At 39.1% G+C, this 15,247-nt stretch overlaps 2 long non-coding RNA genes across 5 annotated transcripts; one reads left to right on the forward strand and one right to left on the reverse strand.

The window, feature by feature from the left end:
- Nucleotides 1-7,557: 7,557 nt before the first annotated feature.
- Nucleotides 7,558-10,781, forward strand: LOC104430657. 4 transcript variants are annotated; one of them, XR_005553359.1, is made up of 6 exons: nucleotides 7,558-7,745; nucleotides 7,999-8,465; nucleotides 8,950-9,115; nucleotides 9,986-10,154; nucleotides 10,372-10,515; nucleotides 10,592-10,781. It is a non-coding gene; the product is annotated as an uncharacterized LOC104430657 (long non-coding RNA). The 4 variants fall into 4 exon arrangements; XR_005553360.1 differs by having other exon boundaries at nucleotides 7,999-8,438; XR_005553358.1 differs by having other exon boundaries at nucleotides 7,999-9,115.
- A 3,301-nt stretch (nucleotides 10,782-14,082) lies between these two features.
- LOC108957025 lies at nucleotides 14,083-14,972 on the reverse strand. The gene is made up of 3 exons (XR_001983445.2): nucleotides 14,859-14,972; nucleotides 14,352-14,746; nucleotides 14,083-14,216 (listed from the first exon to the last, which is right to left on the reverse strand). It is a non-coding gene; the product is annotated as an uncharacterized LOC108957025 (long non-coding RNA).
- Nucleotides 14,973-15,247: the final 275 nt, after the last annotated feature.

The raw sequence follows: 15,247 nt of genomic DNA on the forward strand, positions 1-15,247 counted from the left end.
TGGTTTTCTGGTGGCTAAACTGGGGTTTACTTCAATAGATGGCCATTGACATCATAGTTTCTCTCCTATGATTGCCAAACCCTATGTTTACCCAGCAAGACAAATGATCTTTGTTAGAATAGAAATTTCATGCTATTTTTGTCATGGAATTTCCAGATGGGGCAATGGCATGCTGCTGATGAATATGACGGTCAAGTGAGGGAGATTACCTTTAGATCTCTTTGTAGCAGTCCAATGTGCCCACCTGACACGGCCATGACAGAGTATCAGCATGCTGCTTTATCACCAGATAAGAAAACTCTGGTCTGCCTGCTTGCCTTAGCTTCTTAATTGATTCTCGTCAATGTTCTCTTGATGCACTACTTGTAAACCTGCCTTGTAGACCTGTTCTATAGCCCCTCCTTTTGTTTTTGGCTGACATTCTGCAGCGTCTGTTGCATTTAGGTTTTACCCTCGTCTTCTTTTCTGCATCTCCCTATGGTTCTAAATCTACTATGGTTGAGAAAATGTTCCTCTTCCCTGTAGGTGTTCGAGACAGTCCAGCAGGCACATGATGTCCCTTTTGGATCCTACTTTGAGGTTTTACATATAATTTTGTTTTTCATTTTTAAGTTCCCATTAAAAAGTACTGATCTATTTAATCGAGTATAATCATATGAGTGATATCAACATTTTTAGAATTACATGAATCTTGGTTTTTTCATGTTTTTATTGGTAACTGTGATGTCAATCAGCTTATCGCATTTTTCAATGGTTCATGGTAAATTTGTACCATACATTTTGGAGAGTCCTGGAAGTATCATAATGCAATTAGTAATGCCAGTTACTTTGGATATGGTTAGGGCCTCTTTGAGGTGCACCAGTTATAGGACCAGTGGACCACTCTTGACATTTTTAGTCATTTTCTCATTCATTCTATGTGTGGGTTGGATGACACAACTTGCACCTACTTCCATGCAGCTATGTAAGGCTCTTACATTCTAATAAAAGTGCTCAAAACTACTAAAAACTTAAATCTCCATTTCATGAGAATCTGCACACGGATAAATCTTATTAGTGAAGGCAGTTGAATGATTTAAGGGTTTTGGAAATGATTAAAGACAACAGGATGGGCACATGAAAAAAAAAAATATTTTATAAAGGTAGAGCAGTTTTTGAGAGGGGAAAATACATTTTGGTATTATCGATTTTGTTTTATGGATGGTTCATCTCATGTTGTCCTCTGTCTCTCTCTCTCTCATGTGCGCGCCTGCGCACAGAGACAATGGACATCCATCACACAACCATCTTTGATAATTTGCTGTGGCAATCTCTCTTTCTCAATTTTCTTTGAATGTTTTTTACATGCCAATATGCAGCATGCACGTTTTGCTTAAGACTGTCGTCCTATCTGTATGTGATAATTTCATCCACCTCAATTGTGACAAATTGGAGATACCAACATTTCTATTATAAATCAACTCTTCATATGGGCACTAGATAAGGATTGCTTTCGACCTTCTTTGTTTTTTTTTTTTTATCATGTCCCACATAAAGAGCAGTCACGTGTTGTAATCGAGAGAGAGAGAACGAGGAAGAGAGACAGAGAGCAAGAATGGTGGGTGGAGGATTTGTAGAAGGCGGGCAGCTGAAAAGGGCGCATCTTTACGTGTACAGGATCACTGCTATTTCGTATTTGCCTGCATTATTGGCGCCCTTGGTGGATCGCTTTTTGGGTACCATCCGGGCGTTTCGGGTGAGTCTTTTTTTCTTTCGTCTCACCTTTTTGCTAGGATTTTGAATGCGTTTGCTGCGGTGTTTCGTGAATTGCGAAGCTTTATCTAGGGAAGATAACCTTTTTTTGTGTTTGTGGAAGATAAATGTGGAATCTTGATCGAAGGTTGATGCAAAAGGGGTTGCGTTTTGTCCCGGAAGTAGTTGTGAATATGCAGGGAAGGGGAGAGATTTCTGAAAGTACTAATTTCACTGGGTGTTCATGTCAGCCAGTGCTGTTATTGGTCGTGTCTTTGGTATTAATCTGGATTTTTTGACATATGCGTTTCATCATTCTTGATTTCTCCGTTTCAAAACAAAATGAAATTTAGGAAGAGAATCGCCCTTTGAATTACCTAGAAACCGACGATCTTGAAAATTAGCAGATGCCAATGGCTATGCCAGGAAGAAGATAATCCCTTCTTCAACCCGAGTTCTTTAAAAATCGACGACCAATGATCTTGATACTTGCATTCGTTTAAGGTGAAGTGACCTCCATGGACGATTTCCTGAAGGAGTTCTTCCCAAGTGAACCAGAGAAAGCAAGAGCATCTGAATGAGACCAATTACTGCAAGTATGACAACCAGATCCTGACGCTCTTCACTTCTTCTCTCTACTTTGTGGGCCTGGTCAGTTGAAGATGAGGCCAACACCAGTGCTATGTTGTACAGCCTCACTATCCGCCTGAGAGAAATGGTGGAGAGCTGTTGGAGGTGGACGGTGAGGTCAAGCCCGAAGTGCCCAGACTATCGGGTAGCCTGGATGATTCTCGGCTGAAACTGAGGCAGGAGCCGGCAAAGTTGGGGGATGATCCGGGTTACGAGGACATGCCCATGGAGGAATTTGCAATGGCATATTTTAGAGGGGTTTTGGATGGCAAGAGGGGAAAGGGGTGGGAAAGAACGCCAAGGAGGAACATCTGTGATTGATCTTGGTTGACTTCTTCATTGGCATTTGCGACTGTGGATCGCGGACAGCTTTCTGGTGTCTAGATGGCTCTTTTGAGGATAGGGCAAGAGATTCACCTATGGAAGTAATGCGTTCTCTCTTTGCAAAAGAGAAGTTGCCTTAGAAATGAATGCCTCTTTTGGCTACGATTTTTCAAAAGTCTTTAACTTTTTGAAGAGGAGTTAAGTGGGTAAATGCTATCTTTTCTTATATACATTTAGTATGTGAGTTTCCTGTCCATAGTCTGCACTATATTAACTCTGCTAAGCTTTTGTCAGTATTCTTGGCTGTTTGTGGTGTTTTGATACACGGTTCTGTTACTTTCATCATGACCAGGGCAGGTGTTGATAGGGACCAGCGTCTGCCTCGCGCTTTTCAGCCGGTCAACGGGGAAGAAGAAAAAAGACTTTGGGATGACAAATGCGACATGTCATTATTGTCATCGCCATATTACTTGTCACAACGGCCGCGCAGATTTCGGCAAACTGCCAAGAGGTACTTTTTCAGAGGCATATGATATGGCGGGAAAATCTATACTTTCTCATAGGCACAAATGAGGATTTGACTTTTTCAATAGTTGTAATATAGGTTGTTATGTTTTCTCTTTTTCGGTAATCGTGCCTTCAATAACTGGTATGTCGTCAAAGGGTTGAAATTGGACCAAATTGGTGATGATCTTGACATGAATTGCATTAACACTCTCGGCCGTTACTTTCTTATTGCCAATAATTTTGATGAATAAGGGTGGAGACATGCTAGATGGAAAGATTAGCCTTTTCCGCGTGCGGCTTTTACCTGGTGGACTATTATGGTCATTGTTTTGCTTGTCGAAATTCTCAAATTTGCACCGCAGTTCTGTCGGTAAAATTAGACATGAAATGTTGGCCAAAAGCTATAGTCAAGGTGTTTTTTTGGATATGGAATATGTCTTTTTTTTTTGGTGGGTGCTTTTGAATTTGTTCATTTGTATCTATGTGGAATCCAGATTTTTCCACATTTAGTGGTTTATCATTAATAAACTTCCGTGGTCTATTTATAAGTTGCCATTGTACATGCAAAAGATGATGGAGTCACATCCCAACCAATCGAAAAATAGTCAGCAACTTTCTACTCAGAAAGAATTTAAAATAAATAGGTTTGATTTGTGCACATCAATTGGGATGTGACTCCAGCATCTTCTGCATGTACGATGGCAACTTATAAATAGACCGTGGGCGTTTATTAATGATAAACCACTAAATGTGGAAAAATCTAAGACTCCACAAAGATACAAACGAACAAATTCAGAAGCACCCCAAAAAAAAAAGACATATTCCATGTCCCAAAAAAAAAAAAAAAAAAAAAAACACCCTTGGCTGTAGCTTTAAGCCAACATTCCATGTCCAGTTTTACCGATAGAACTACAGTGTAAATTTGAGAATTTCGACAAGCAAAACAATGACCATAACGGCCCACCAAGTAAAAGCCGCATGTGGAAAAGGTTAAGCTTTCCATCTGGCATGTCTCCACCCTTATTCATCAAAATCATTGGCAATAAGAAAGTAACAGCTGAGAGTGTTAATGCAATCCACGCCAAGATCATCACTAATTTGGTCCAATTTCAACCCTTTGACGACATACCAGTTATTGAAAGCACAATTACTTAAAAAGAGAAAACATAACAGCCTATATTACAACTATTGAAAAAGTCAAATTCTGATTCGTGCCTATAAAAAGTATAGATTTTCCTGCCATATTAGATGCCTCCGAAAAAGTACCTCCTTGAGGGTTTGCCGAAATCTGCACGGCCGTCGTGACAAGTAATATAGGGATGACAATAATGACTTGTCGCATCTTGTCATCCCAAAGTCTTTTTTCCTCTTCCCCGTTGACTGGCTCGAAAAGCACGAGGCGAACGCTGGTCCCTATCAACACCTACCCTTGCCATGATGATGAGTAATACTAGTGTATTATTTGCCAATAACAACTTGTTTATTTTTTTGGCAAGCTATGTACTTTTAGGATTAAATATATACCTTTTTTTTTTATAATTCTATTTTTTCAAAATAACAATGTGACTATATTAAAAAGTTAAAGATCATAATATAATAGCGAGGACTTTGTCTTTAGTAATTAGTGATTCACCTATTAGTATTCAAGATGTAAAATACAACTTGCATATCAATATGACAAGTTCAAATCTGATACAACATGATCTAAAAGGTAGTATTTTGAAATGGATTCTTCTACACCAAAGTAGACATTTAGCTCTCTTTTATTTACACATATTTCTTTCAATTTTAATAATAAGAAACGATATTTCAACGGGATAAAATGGGACATTACAAATGTATAATTTATAAAAAAGATATGTATTATAATTGACAAATGAAAGTAAAGATGAGTATAAATTGTGAAATAGACTTGATGAGTATAAATTGTGAAATAGACTTACTTACATGTATGGTTAATAGTGTTCTGTTTTTGAGAACCAAAAATCAAGATTCTAAATGCACGGAAAAGACTAAAGTCATTGCCCCCACTAAACTGCCCATCAATTCAGGGATTAAAATATAGATTATAGGATAAAGGACGCTATTGATAAATAATGAAGAAAACCAAGTAAGGCCCGTGCCGTTTCACCTTTCATTGACTGACTGGATCATCAATAATTGCCTTGCTTGTAACGGTCTTGTAATGTTCTCAACAAGCGTGAATGGCTGAAATGCTTATGTGGTTCCATCTATGTTTTAGGTTCTGTGTGCTGTATGTAAGAGAAGTGGCGAAGGGAGGTTGGCCTATAAACTCCACAAGGAATTGCTCATACATGCAGGAAATATTGGAGGTTTGTAAATAAGTGAAAAAAATATCGAATGTCCTTTTAATGATGTGTGAGACAAAATCAATTATAATGTACGAAAATTATGTAAAACTTGTGTTTTTTAGTTGGATCCAATATGAATCACATTATCTTTGGATAGGTGATTGGCATAACTTATCAAGGAATTTTACCAAAGTATTGGATAATTTTCAAGAAGGGCTTTGTAGTATATTCTGTCAATTTTCCATTAATCTATGAGACTTTATTGATATAGCTATTTTTTTAATCTCAAAGCTAGTCACATACATAACTTGATTTCTAATGTCAAGGGTCTTCTTAAATAGAATTTTCAATATATCAAAATCATTTTGCAATCCCAAAATAAAATAAAATTGTATGTCCTTTGGATGACTCAATAGATAGAATCAATCATAATATGCAAAAAGAGTGAGAAAAGTTTTTGTTTTTCAATTAGATTCAATATGAGTCACATTATCTCTTAATTTGTGATCAGCATAGTACATCGTATTAACTCCATATAACAACATTCTCAAGCAATATTAATCATTTTTCTTCTTTTGCACTTAAAGGGGAAGTACATTGAACATGGTAACCTAGAACATAACCTAGTATATAACGTGCGAAAGAAGAGATACTAATGCAGTTCACTAGATACAGCTTCCTACATGCATGAAGTGGTCTTTGAAATCATGCTAATCTCTCCGTCTCTCTCTTCTTCAAGTTCATGCTCATGCATGTTATTGGCAAAGTAGTGAGATCTCGGTTTTTCCTTATTTGAAGGGTAAGTGAACTTGTATCATATTGCTCGTATGCTTCATTAATATGATAAAACTATACTCTTGATCCCTAAGTTTGAGTAATAAAGTAACTTTTTTTCTACTTCTTGATTCCGTTTCAAATTTATTCTCAGGAACAAATACGTTATCAAATGAATTTCTATTTTTTTTATTCCGAAAATAAAATAATGGAAATAATCATTGTTTGGCCGGTTAGGGTGCAAATGATGACCATTCTAACCAAAAATTGATTTTTTTATTTCTATTCCTAAATGAGTTTCAAAGTAAAAATACGCATTTAATAATGATACAAATTTTTTATTTTCGGAATAGAAATTCATTTCATAATGACACAAAATTTCTCCCTTTTCAACGAAAGCGGCGGTGGTGGCAACCAGCGGCAACAGTGGCAACCAGTGACGATGATGGCCAACAATGAACGGCAGCAAGTAGCTGGCGATGATGGCCAACAATTGGGAGTGGTGAAAATGGATGGTAAACAGCAGCTGTCGCCGCCAATGGTTGACGATTGGCGGTGGCAGCTAGTAACTAGGCGGTTAGGAGTGGTGACAAACAGATGATGAACGGCAGCCAGCAGCCGGCAATGATGGCGGACGGTTGGGAGTGGTGACAACGAATGGTAAACAATAGCCACAACTGCCAATGGTTGACGATTGGCGGTGGTAGTTGGTAATTGACAACGGTGGCCAGCGATCGACGATGATGGCGGACGGCTGAGAGTGGCAACAACGGACGATAAACAGTGATTGGTGACAATGGATGAGCAATCAATAAATAGAAAGAACAAAATATTGAGAAGAGTTTTTATTTTTTATTTTTATTTTAGAAATAGAAAAGTAAAAAAAATTTACTTCTAATTTCTATTCCAAATCTATTTCTAGAATAGATTGGACATGCGACTCGAACGGATGCTATATTCAAAGTCCATCTAGACCTTGATATGGGCTAAGGTGCCCGTTCAACGTTCTTACTCTCCTCCAAGTTGTTTAATCATTTGGGCTCGAGTCGTTTGGACCATTTTGAACCGTAGGAAAAGCCCAAAGTCCGAGCCCAGGGTCTGGCCCGTATTCACCTGCGCACTATCACGCTCGTCTTCATTCCTCCCCACGATGAAGCAAACCGAGATTTTAGATTCCACGTGCGGGCATTGTTCCAATCGCAACCGTCCATTTTCAAATGACGGTTATTGCTTCATGAGAAGAGAACCGCTTCTTACTCCTCTGCCCTCCAAAACCAGCCTTTGCCTTACGAGAGAGAGAGAGACAGACAGACAGAGAGAAGAGAATGGTGGGTGGAGGATTTGTAGAAGGCGGGCACCTGAGAAGGGCGCATCTTAACGAGTACAGGATCACTAGGTATTTCGTATTTGCCTGCATTATTGCGGCCCTTGGTGGATCGCTTTTTGGGTACAATCTGGGCGTTTCGGGTGAGTCTTTTTGTCTTTCATCTCGCCTTTTTGCTTGGATTTTTTGACGTATGCATTTCATCATTCTTGATTCCTCCGGTCCAAAACAGAATGAAATTGAGGAAGAGAATCGCCCTTTGAATTTACCCAGAAACGGACGATCTTGAAAATTAGTTGATGCCAATGGCTGTGCCAGGAAGAAGATAATCCCTTCTTCAACCCAAGTTCTTTAAAAATCGACGACCAATGATCTTGATACTTGCATTCGTTTCAGGTGAAGTGACCTCTAGGGACGATTTCCTGAAGGAGTTCTTCCCAAAAGTGAACCGGAGAAAGCAAGAGCATCTGAACGAGACCAATTACTGCAAGTACGACAACCAGATCCTGACGCTCTTCACTTCTTCTCTCTACTTTGCGGGCCTAGTCACTTGAATGAGGCCAACACCAGTGCTGTGTTGTACAGCCTCACTATCCGCCAGAGAGAAATGGTGGAGAGCTATCGGCGGTGGACAGTGAGGTCAAGACCGAAGTGCCCAGACTATCGGGTAGCCTGGATGATTCCCGGCTGAAACTAAGGCAGGAGCCGGCAAAGTTGGGGGATGATCCGGGTTACGAGGACATGCCCATGGAGGAATTTGCAGTGGCATATCTTAGAGGGGTTTTGGATGGCAAGAGGGGAAAGGGGTGGGAAAGAACGCCAAGGAGGATGTTCCGGTTAGATGCAAGGCTTTTATGCTTCCTGTACTGCAAATTCTGCCCCTTCTTTTTATCTGGTCTTTTTCGTTTTGTTAACAAATGATAGTTCGAATCCTTAACTTTTGCCCAAAAACTACTACTTTTTCCCACCATTTGCTTTTTATATCATGTAAAGGCTTCACTTAAGTGCTTTTCCTGAGGGATATCCATGATAAGCTGATTTACAGACACAGGAAAGTTAAATGTATTCATTTTATCAGGATATCATGTATGATTCGTGTTACCATGAACTCTCTGTTTTCCTGTCTTTAAATGAAAAGAATGCTTCATGCTAATGAATGAAGTTGTCAAAATAAATATCTCTGTGTTTCTATGACTTTTCTTTTCTTAAGAAACATGCATATGTGGATTTCTAGTTTAATATTAAATGGACTTTAACGGACCACCAGAATGACTGGACAATGTTCTTGATAGTCTGTTTATTACTTTTATTGCTTGAATGAACAATACAGCTTGCATATATTGTCAGGAACTGTGTTTATGCCACCAAAGTGGTCCTTAGGCTATCATCAATGGTGCTGGAGCTATGACTCTGATAACAAAGTTTGAGAGGTTGGCCCTTCCAATGCATCTTGCTTGATTCTACGGTCTTTCCTCCACAACCCGCATTTCCTTCTACCTGATTGAATAACAAGGTCCAACTTTCATTGTATGCTGTTGGCATATCATTTATGAGTCAATGCACGATAGTTCTTTAGTTATTGCAGATCACAAGTAAATTTAGAGAAAAGCAGATTCCTCGTGATGTCGTATGTATGCATATGGATTATATGGATGGGTTTTGCTGCTTTGCTTTTCACAAGGCGTGGAATCCCATTTTGTGTTAACCCTATTATTGCCCTGTTTGGAAAAATAACATATTACCTTCCACTAAGTAGGTCCAACTTCACATCATTTACCTCACTTTCAATAGGTATCAAACCACTCGCAACTTATGTCTAGAATTGATTGTTTTATCCAATTTCAAAAAGACGTTGTGCACTTATCACCTAAAACAAAGCATAACTACATATCTACATGAAATTTGACCTAAAGCAAAGCATATATCTACTTCTACATGTAAGATGAAAGAATATTGTCAAATATGAATGAAAATCTGTTTTTCATCTAGTAATGATCTAGAAGAAGATGGTGTTATTCATTTTGGAAGTGAGGTAGGTCATGTGCAATATGTCGTGAGTTAATACACTTTGGAGGCACTGCGATGATCAATGTTCTTGGATATTCTATTTTGAACCTAAGATTCAGTAATGATGCAGAAATGCCATGCATCACTATTTTGTCCATCGCTTCCATACATTTAATCCATTGACTCCTTTAATATTGGTGGCCACTTTATGTTTGAAGCCTCCAAAGCACATTCATGTCTGGGACTTCTTGCCTCGCCAACTTGTCTAACAGTAAAAGGACTTAGGTTGAATGCTTAGTAAGCAGTAGAGACCTTTCAAAGTAAATAAAGAGTAATATTTTCAGCATGGAAACTGAAACGGAGGATTTATTCTCAGGACTACTTCTCTGATCCAAAATCTTTGGTAGATGGTCTCCACCAACACGGGTTCAAAGCCATCTGGATACTTGATCCTAGTTTTAAACGTGAAGAGGGGCCTTATGTCTATGACAGTGGTTGCAAAAGTGATGTCTGCATCAAAGCAGCAGATGGAACTCTATTTGTTGGTACTTCGTTGTCTTTCACTGTGGTTTTGGCTAATTTTTGTCGTTGTCTATCTGGTTTTGCTTTTTGCTTTTTAACTTTTCGTCTTTTGCTTTTTTGTAGCATTTGAAATTTGATTAACCCTTAAAACCTTTCACATGTTGACATGCTGAGTCATTTGGATTTAGCTGAAAATAAGTCCACATGTATGTAAATGCTAAGTAATTGTTTGCTTGTCAGGGGAGGTGTGGCCCGATCCTTGTGTATTCCCTAAATTTACACGGTCAAGAGTCCATCGCTGGTGGGTTAAGTTAGTTCAGGATTTCATTTCTAATGGAGTCGATGATCTATGAAACAATATGAATGAACCATCTTTTCATTAAGGTAATTAGTGCTTTTAGTTTTTGTCATTTTCTTTAGTTAGACTATGGCTTATAACTTCTCTTATTCCATGACGAAGACCATGCCCGAGAGCAACATTCATAAGGGAGATGATGAACTTGGAGGTCTCCAGAATCACTCACACTATCGTAATGCAAGTTTTCCAGCCTTTTGCTATTTGTAGCTTGTGTTTCATTTTTTAGAGTTATATTGAAATAGATAGTAAGTAATTTATAATGTATCCACCACGATTTTACTAGAAATTTTTTTTTTTTTCTAAGGCATACAAATTCTTCGTATATTGTAATACGGTGACTTTCCTCCTGTCACTAAGTGTCATTTTATTATTACTGAGCCGGATGTCAAGGTGCCAGACTGTCTTCAGTAAGGTTGCCACCTGGATGGCGACCATGTTCGTAGGACTATCGTTTGCGTTGCCTGTCGTCATTCTGAATAAAGACTCTGAAAATAACCCAACATATGCAAAGGTTGGGATCATAGTCTTCCTCCAGGTTATCGAGGAAAGCGACAACATCAGCGGCAGGGCCATGAATGTCACTGTGAACGTGCCGGTCGAGGCCAGCGGCTCTGACGTCCCACCAACAATCACGTTCGAGGAGATCGACTTGGGGAAGGCGCTGATCTTGAACATCAGGCATTATAAATATGCAAAGTTGACGCCCGTACAGCATCACGAGATCGCGATAGCCATGAATAGCCTGATCACATGGCGGCCTGACCTCATGGGGGACATTGGAGCCACTGGCCTCCACCGGCACGTTCTCGTACACGGCAACATTGATGGCCCTGCCACTAGTGTCGTGGCTTCCCTTGATAACCTGGACGAAGACTACAATCCCAGCCTTTGGATACATTGGGCTCTTTTCAGTGTCATTGTTCATAATGACTAAAGGCATCGCAAACAAAGAGTCCTGCGAACATGGTTGCCATCCAGCCGGTGACCTTACCGAAGATAGTTTGGCACCTTGACATCCGGTTCAGTAATAATAAAATGACACTTAGCGATAGATGGAAAGTCATCGTATTACAATATACAAATACTCTTTGTATACCTTAAGAAATTTCGACGCCATAATGGGCGAGCCAATTGCGTAATGTGCTCTTGCAGTCCCAATGGAGAGAGGGCTGCTTGAAACACGAAGGTTGCTAGCAGGATCGTTGTAACCATGATCGCGTTCATCGAGCTTTCATTTTGCAGTGGCGTGCCTTCACCTGGACCGACCATATTCTTTTCTTCTTTCTTTCTTTTTTCTCTTGAAGTTCCTTCTGCTTTGCACCATTTCATGAATTTATAGCCTTCGACAGAAACTGCAACTCTCTCTTCCACCGTATACTCCTCCAACAATCCCTAAACAGGAAAAACAGCAAAACTAATGAGACTCGTCCTTCCGTTAGTCAAACCTCGACTAAACGACTGTTGGTGATCCTCAAATCGACAACTTCTTCCTCCACTGTTCCTAGGCGTAATCTGAAGCTGATCCAAGCCCCGGCGATGATCCGACGTTGTGATCCTCAGCCCACTCCAACCTCTAGTCTTAGCTTCCAGCTTATAGTAACCTTGTTCGATTGAGCATTGCATGAAGATTAATTGAGGTGAACTTTTAGATCTTGAGCTTGACGAGGCGAGATTACCTTATGCAATTGGGCTACAGCTCAACCCTTGGATGATGTTCTATGCTTGTGTGGATGATCTTTGCAGCTTAAGATGGCTATATATGATGGATGATAGCCTAGAATGGTTTGACCAGATGATTGCTTAACTAACTGTCTATTTTGTAATTCGAATGGCTTGACTGGACTAGTCGTCTTACTGTCTTCATTTGAGCTGGATATTATCGTTTTTGGTTTTCGAATTCCTAATGAGCTTCATAGATGGTTTCACGAGCTTTCCAACGGCATATTAAACGTGTAAATCGGATCTCATTTGCTATACCAAAACCTGTTTCTAAGTAGGGTGATCTGTTCTAGAATATGCATGTGCTACTGCAATGATTGAGGTTAACAGACCTACCCGATTTGTTGATTTTGCATGATTTGTAATAAGATCTATAACCTCATCCGCTCTTCAACCCCACTCCCATTAAAAAAACGAAGAAGCAAGCTCCAGAAAAGGAAAATGTACGAAAAGAAAAAATGGCAGGAGAGCTTTTGACATGCAGTTCCACATCAAAGAAATATTGCGCATGTTACAAATGAAATCCTGCTGCTGCACAACCAATTTAATAATAAAAAAAGATTGACGCAGTGCAAAACCAATTTAGCAATCCAGCTTGTTGACTCGCATATTTACCTTCTTTTGTGAACCCGTGTGATTCCAATTACACACAGATTCCTCTTGCCTTAACTCAAATTTTGAACACCTGGTTTTGATCACAAGTAGATTTTCATATTACGGTTGAATTACTTGTTTAATTTCATCACAACCTCAATTTAAGATTAAAAGAGGTATAGCTGCTCCCAAAAAGCAGCACAAAGCATGCAATTCTCTCGACTTCACTGAAAATCACATCACATTCTGTCTCGCAAGTAATCAAAAGTACACCACAATTTCATGTCATGTTGACTAGGACGTTTGTGGTTCTTGGTTCTGTTTGGTGTATACTTTATACCAAAAAAAAAGTAAAAATAATTTATTTTCACCAAAACCAATCCAATAAGGTTAAAAGTCAGACCAAACCGCTAAGTTAGTTCATCATTTATGAGATGCAGCACTAAGCAATAACATATAAGAAGCTAAAGAGTAACTTAGTACTTTAATAGTTAACATCAAGCAACGAAAATTATTTCCTTAGAGGGAAAATACAAACTGCAAAGACATTGAATGACTATCAGCTACAACATTTTTTATTAGGTGCAAGAGGGATCATAGCCTTATTGTTGACGGAAAAATTATTGTCTTGACATATACTATCAATTTGGTTAGGTTTATCAAGTTAACACAATTAAGGGAACCCAAACAAATAAAATCGTAGTTTGCTTTTCTCGCTTTCCTGGCATTTTGCCACCTCTCCAACTGCTTCTCGACCTTTGCAATATACTGATCCCCAATCTGTTTCTGATATTCAGATAGCTCCCGTCGCCCAGCGCTCTTCTGCTCCAGGAAATCCTGTTCAAGGATAAAGCACAGATCAATGATGTGCACCAAAAGGACCGATTAGAGACAAAGGGCAACTTGCTGACATGTGATGGAGAGGAATTATTAGTTTTTCTCCTGTTCTTGTAAACACCAACAAAATGATGAACCAATTTCCTTTGCGCTATGTATTAGTGCATATATTCAGATCAAAATACCTATATATCACTATAGATGCACCTGCGCCTCAACTTTCCTTGAGAATAACAGTAGAAAGAAACCAACTTGCTCCTTTTGCCGCTCAATCAAGGTTGCATCTTTCTTTTCTTCTGCCTTGGCAGCAATTCTAATCAGACAAAAGAGGGTATATGTCAACCACTTCATTAACTAATCAGACAAATACTTTGATTCTCTTTCTTTCTGAATTGATATAATTATAACTAAAAGAAAAGGCCAGCTAATTCTTGCTTCTCTTTTCTGCAATTTGCTCATGCTCTTGCTGCCTCAGCTTCTCACTTTCGTCACGCACTCTCTGCTCAGCTTACAGGAAATGTGATGTTCAGGACTAGATGATGAGAAAGAGCCATTGTGCTTGCACCGAGTAGGTTCTCTGATAAGTCACAAAAGATGAGTCAAGCAGATTCTTTAGTTTCATGTTAGATTGGAACTGCAATGGTCCATATAGAGGAGCCATGATCTACTCAGATGTCTAAAATATGGACAACTTACAGTAGCGAAAGAGTACCTGTTAAAGCTATTATGGTCCAGGTCAAGAGCATAGCCAGCATGATCTACTCAGATGTCCTTCAATTGTTCTGAGGCAAAGATTATTACATAATGCAGACATACTAGTCCAGCCATAGAAGAAAAGGAAATAACAGCCATTTACTTCATATTAGCACACTGTACAATCAATCACATTCTTGTAATCGACTCTATTTTTCACCTGAATTTTATAAAGAATACCAACTACTATAATCAGCAGGAAATCATCATAGGTAGTTCATAAAATGCAGATGCTTTGGCTAGTTCAAAAACCAGAAACTGGCAAGAGTAACAAGTACATGCTCTTTGTAAAGAATTTGACCTCCGCGTAAATGCATCCGATCCCAACAGTCGCATGTCCTACTTTCTGAATCTCTGGAATAATTCAACAGGGCAGAGAATAATGAAGGGATTAATCACTTTCAGAATTCCTCATGGTACTTAAAGATTGAAAAAATCACGAGACAGAATGAAGATGCAAATGTACATTGCCGAGCGGTTTAGAAGAACCAATGGGATTTTCTTTCAGAACGTAGGACACGAGTGACAAATAAAATCTCTTTAACTATCTTGTTTTGCTCAAACCAGAGGGATAAATCGTCAGAGATGATGACGCTGGAATGAAAGATCATCAAAGCTGCTAAGAACACAAAAACAGAGAGAATCAGAAATACAGACTGCAATAAAATTATAATTAGAGTGAGGGAGAGAACTTAGCTTTTGCAGCAATGAAGCATTGAAGGACTAACTTCGATTGTTTGAGTAGAGCTTAACAGAGTTGAAGAGTGGTGTTGCGCTTGATTTGCGAAGGAGGTTCATGGCTGTCGGAACTTCACTAGAAACGATCATCTTGAAATCCAAAGATCGGGAGCTGGT

Source organism: Eucalyptus grandis, chromosome 7 (assembly GCF_016545825.1).
Source record: "Eucalyptus grandis isolate ANBG69807.140 chromosome 7, ASM1654582v1, whole genome shotgun sequence".
Taxonomy (NCBI): Eukaryota; Viridiplantae; Streptophyta; class Magnoliopsida; order Myrtales; family Myrtaceae; genus Eucalyptus; species Eucalyptus grandis.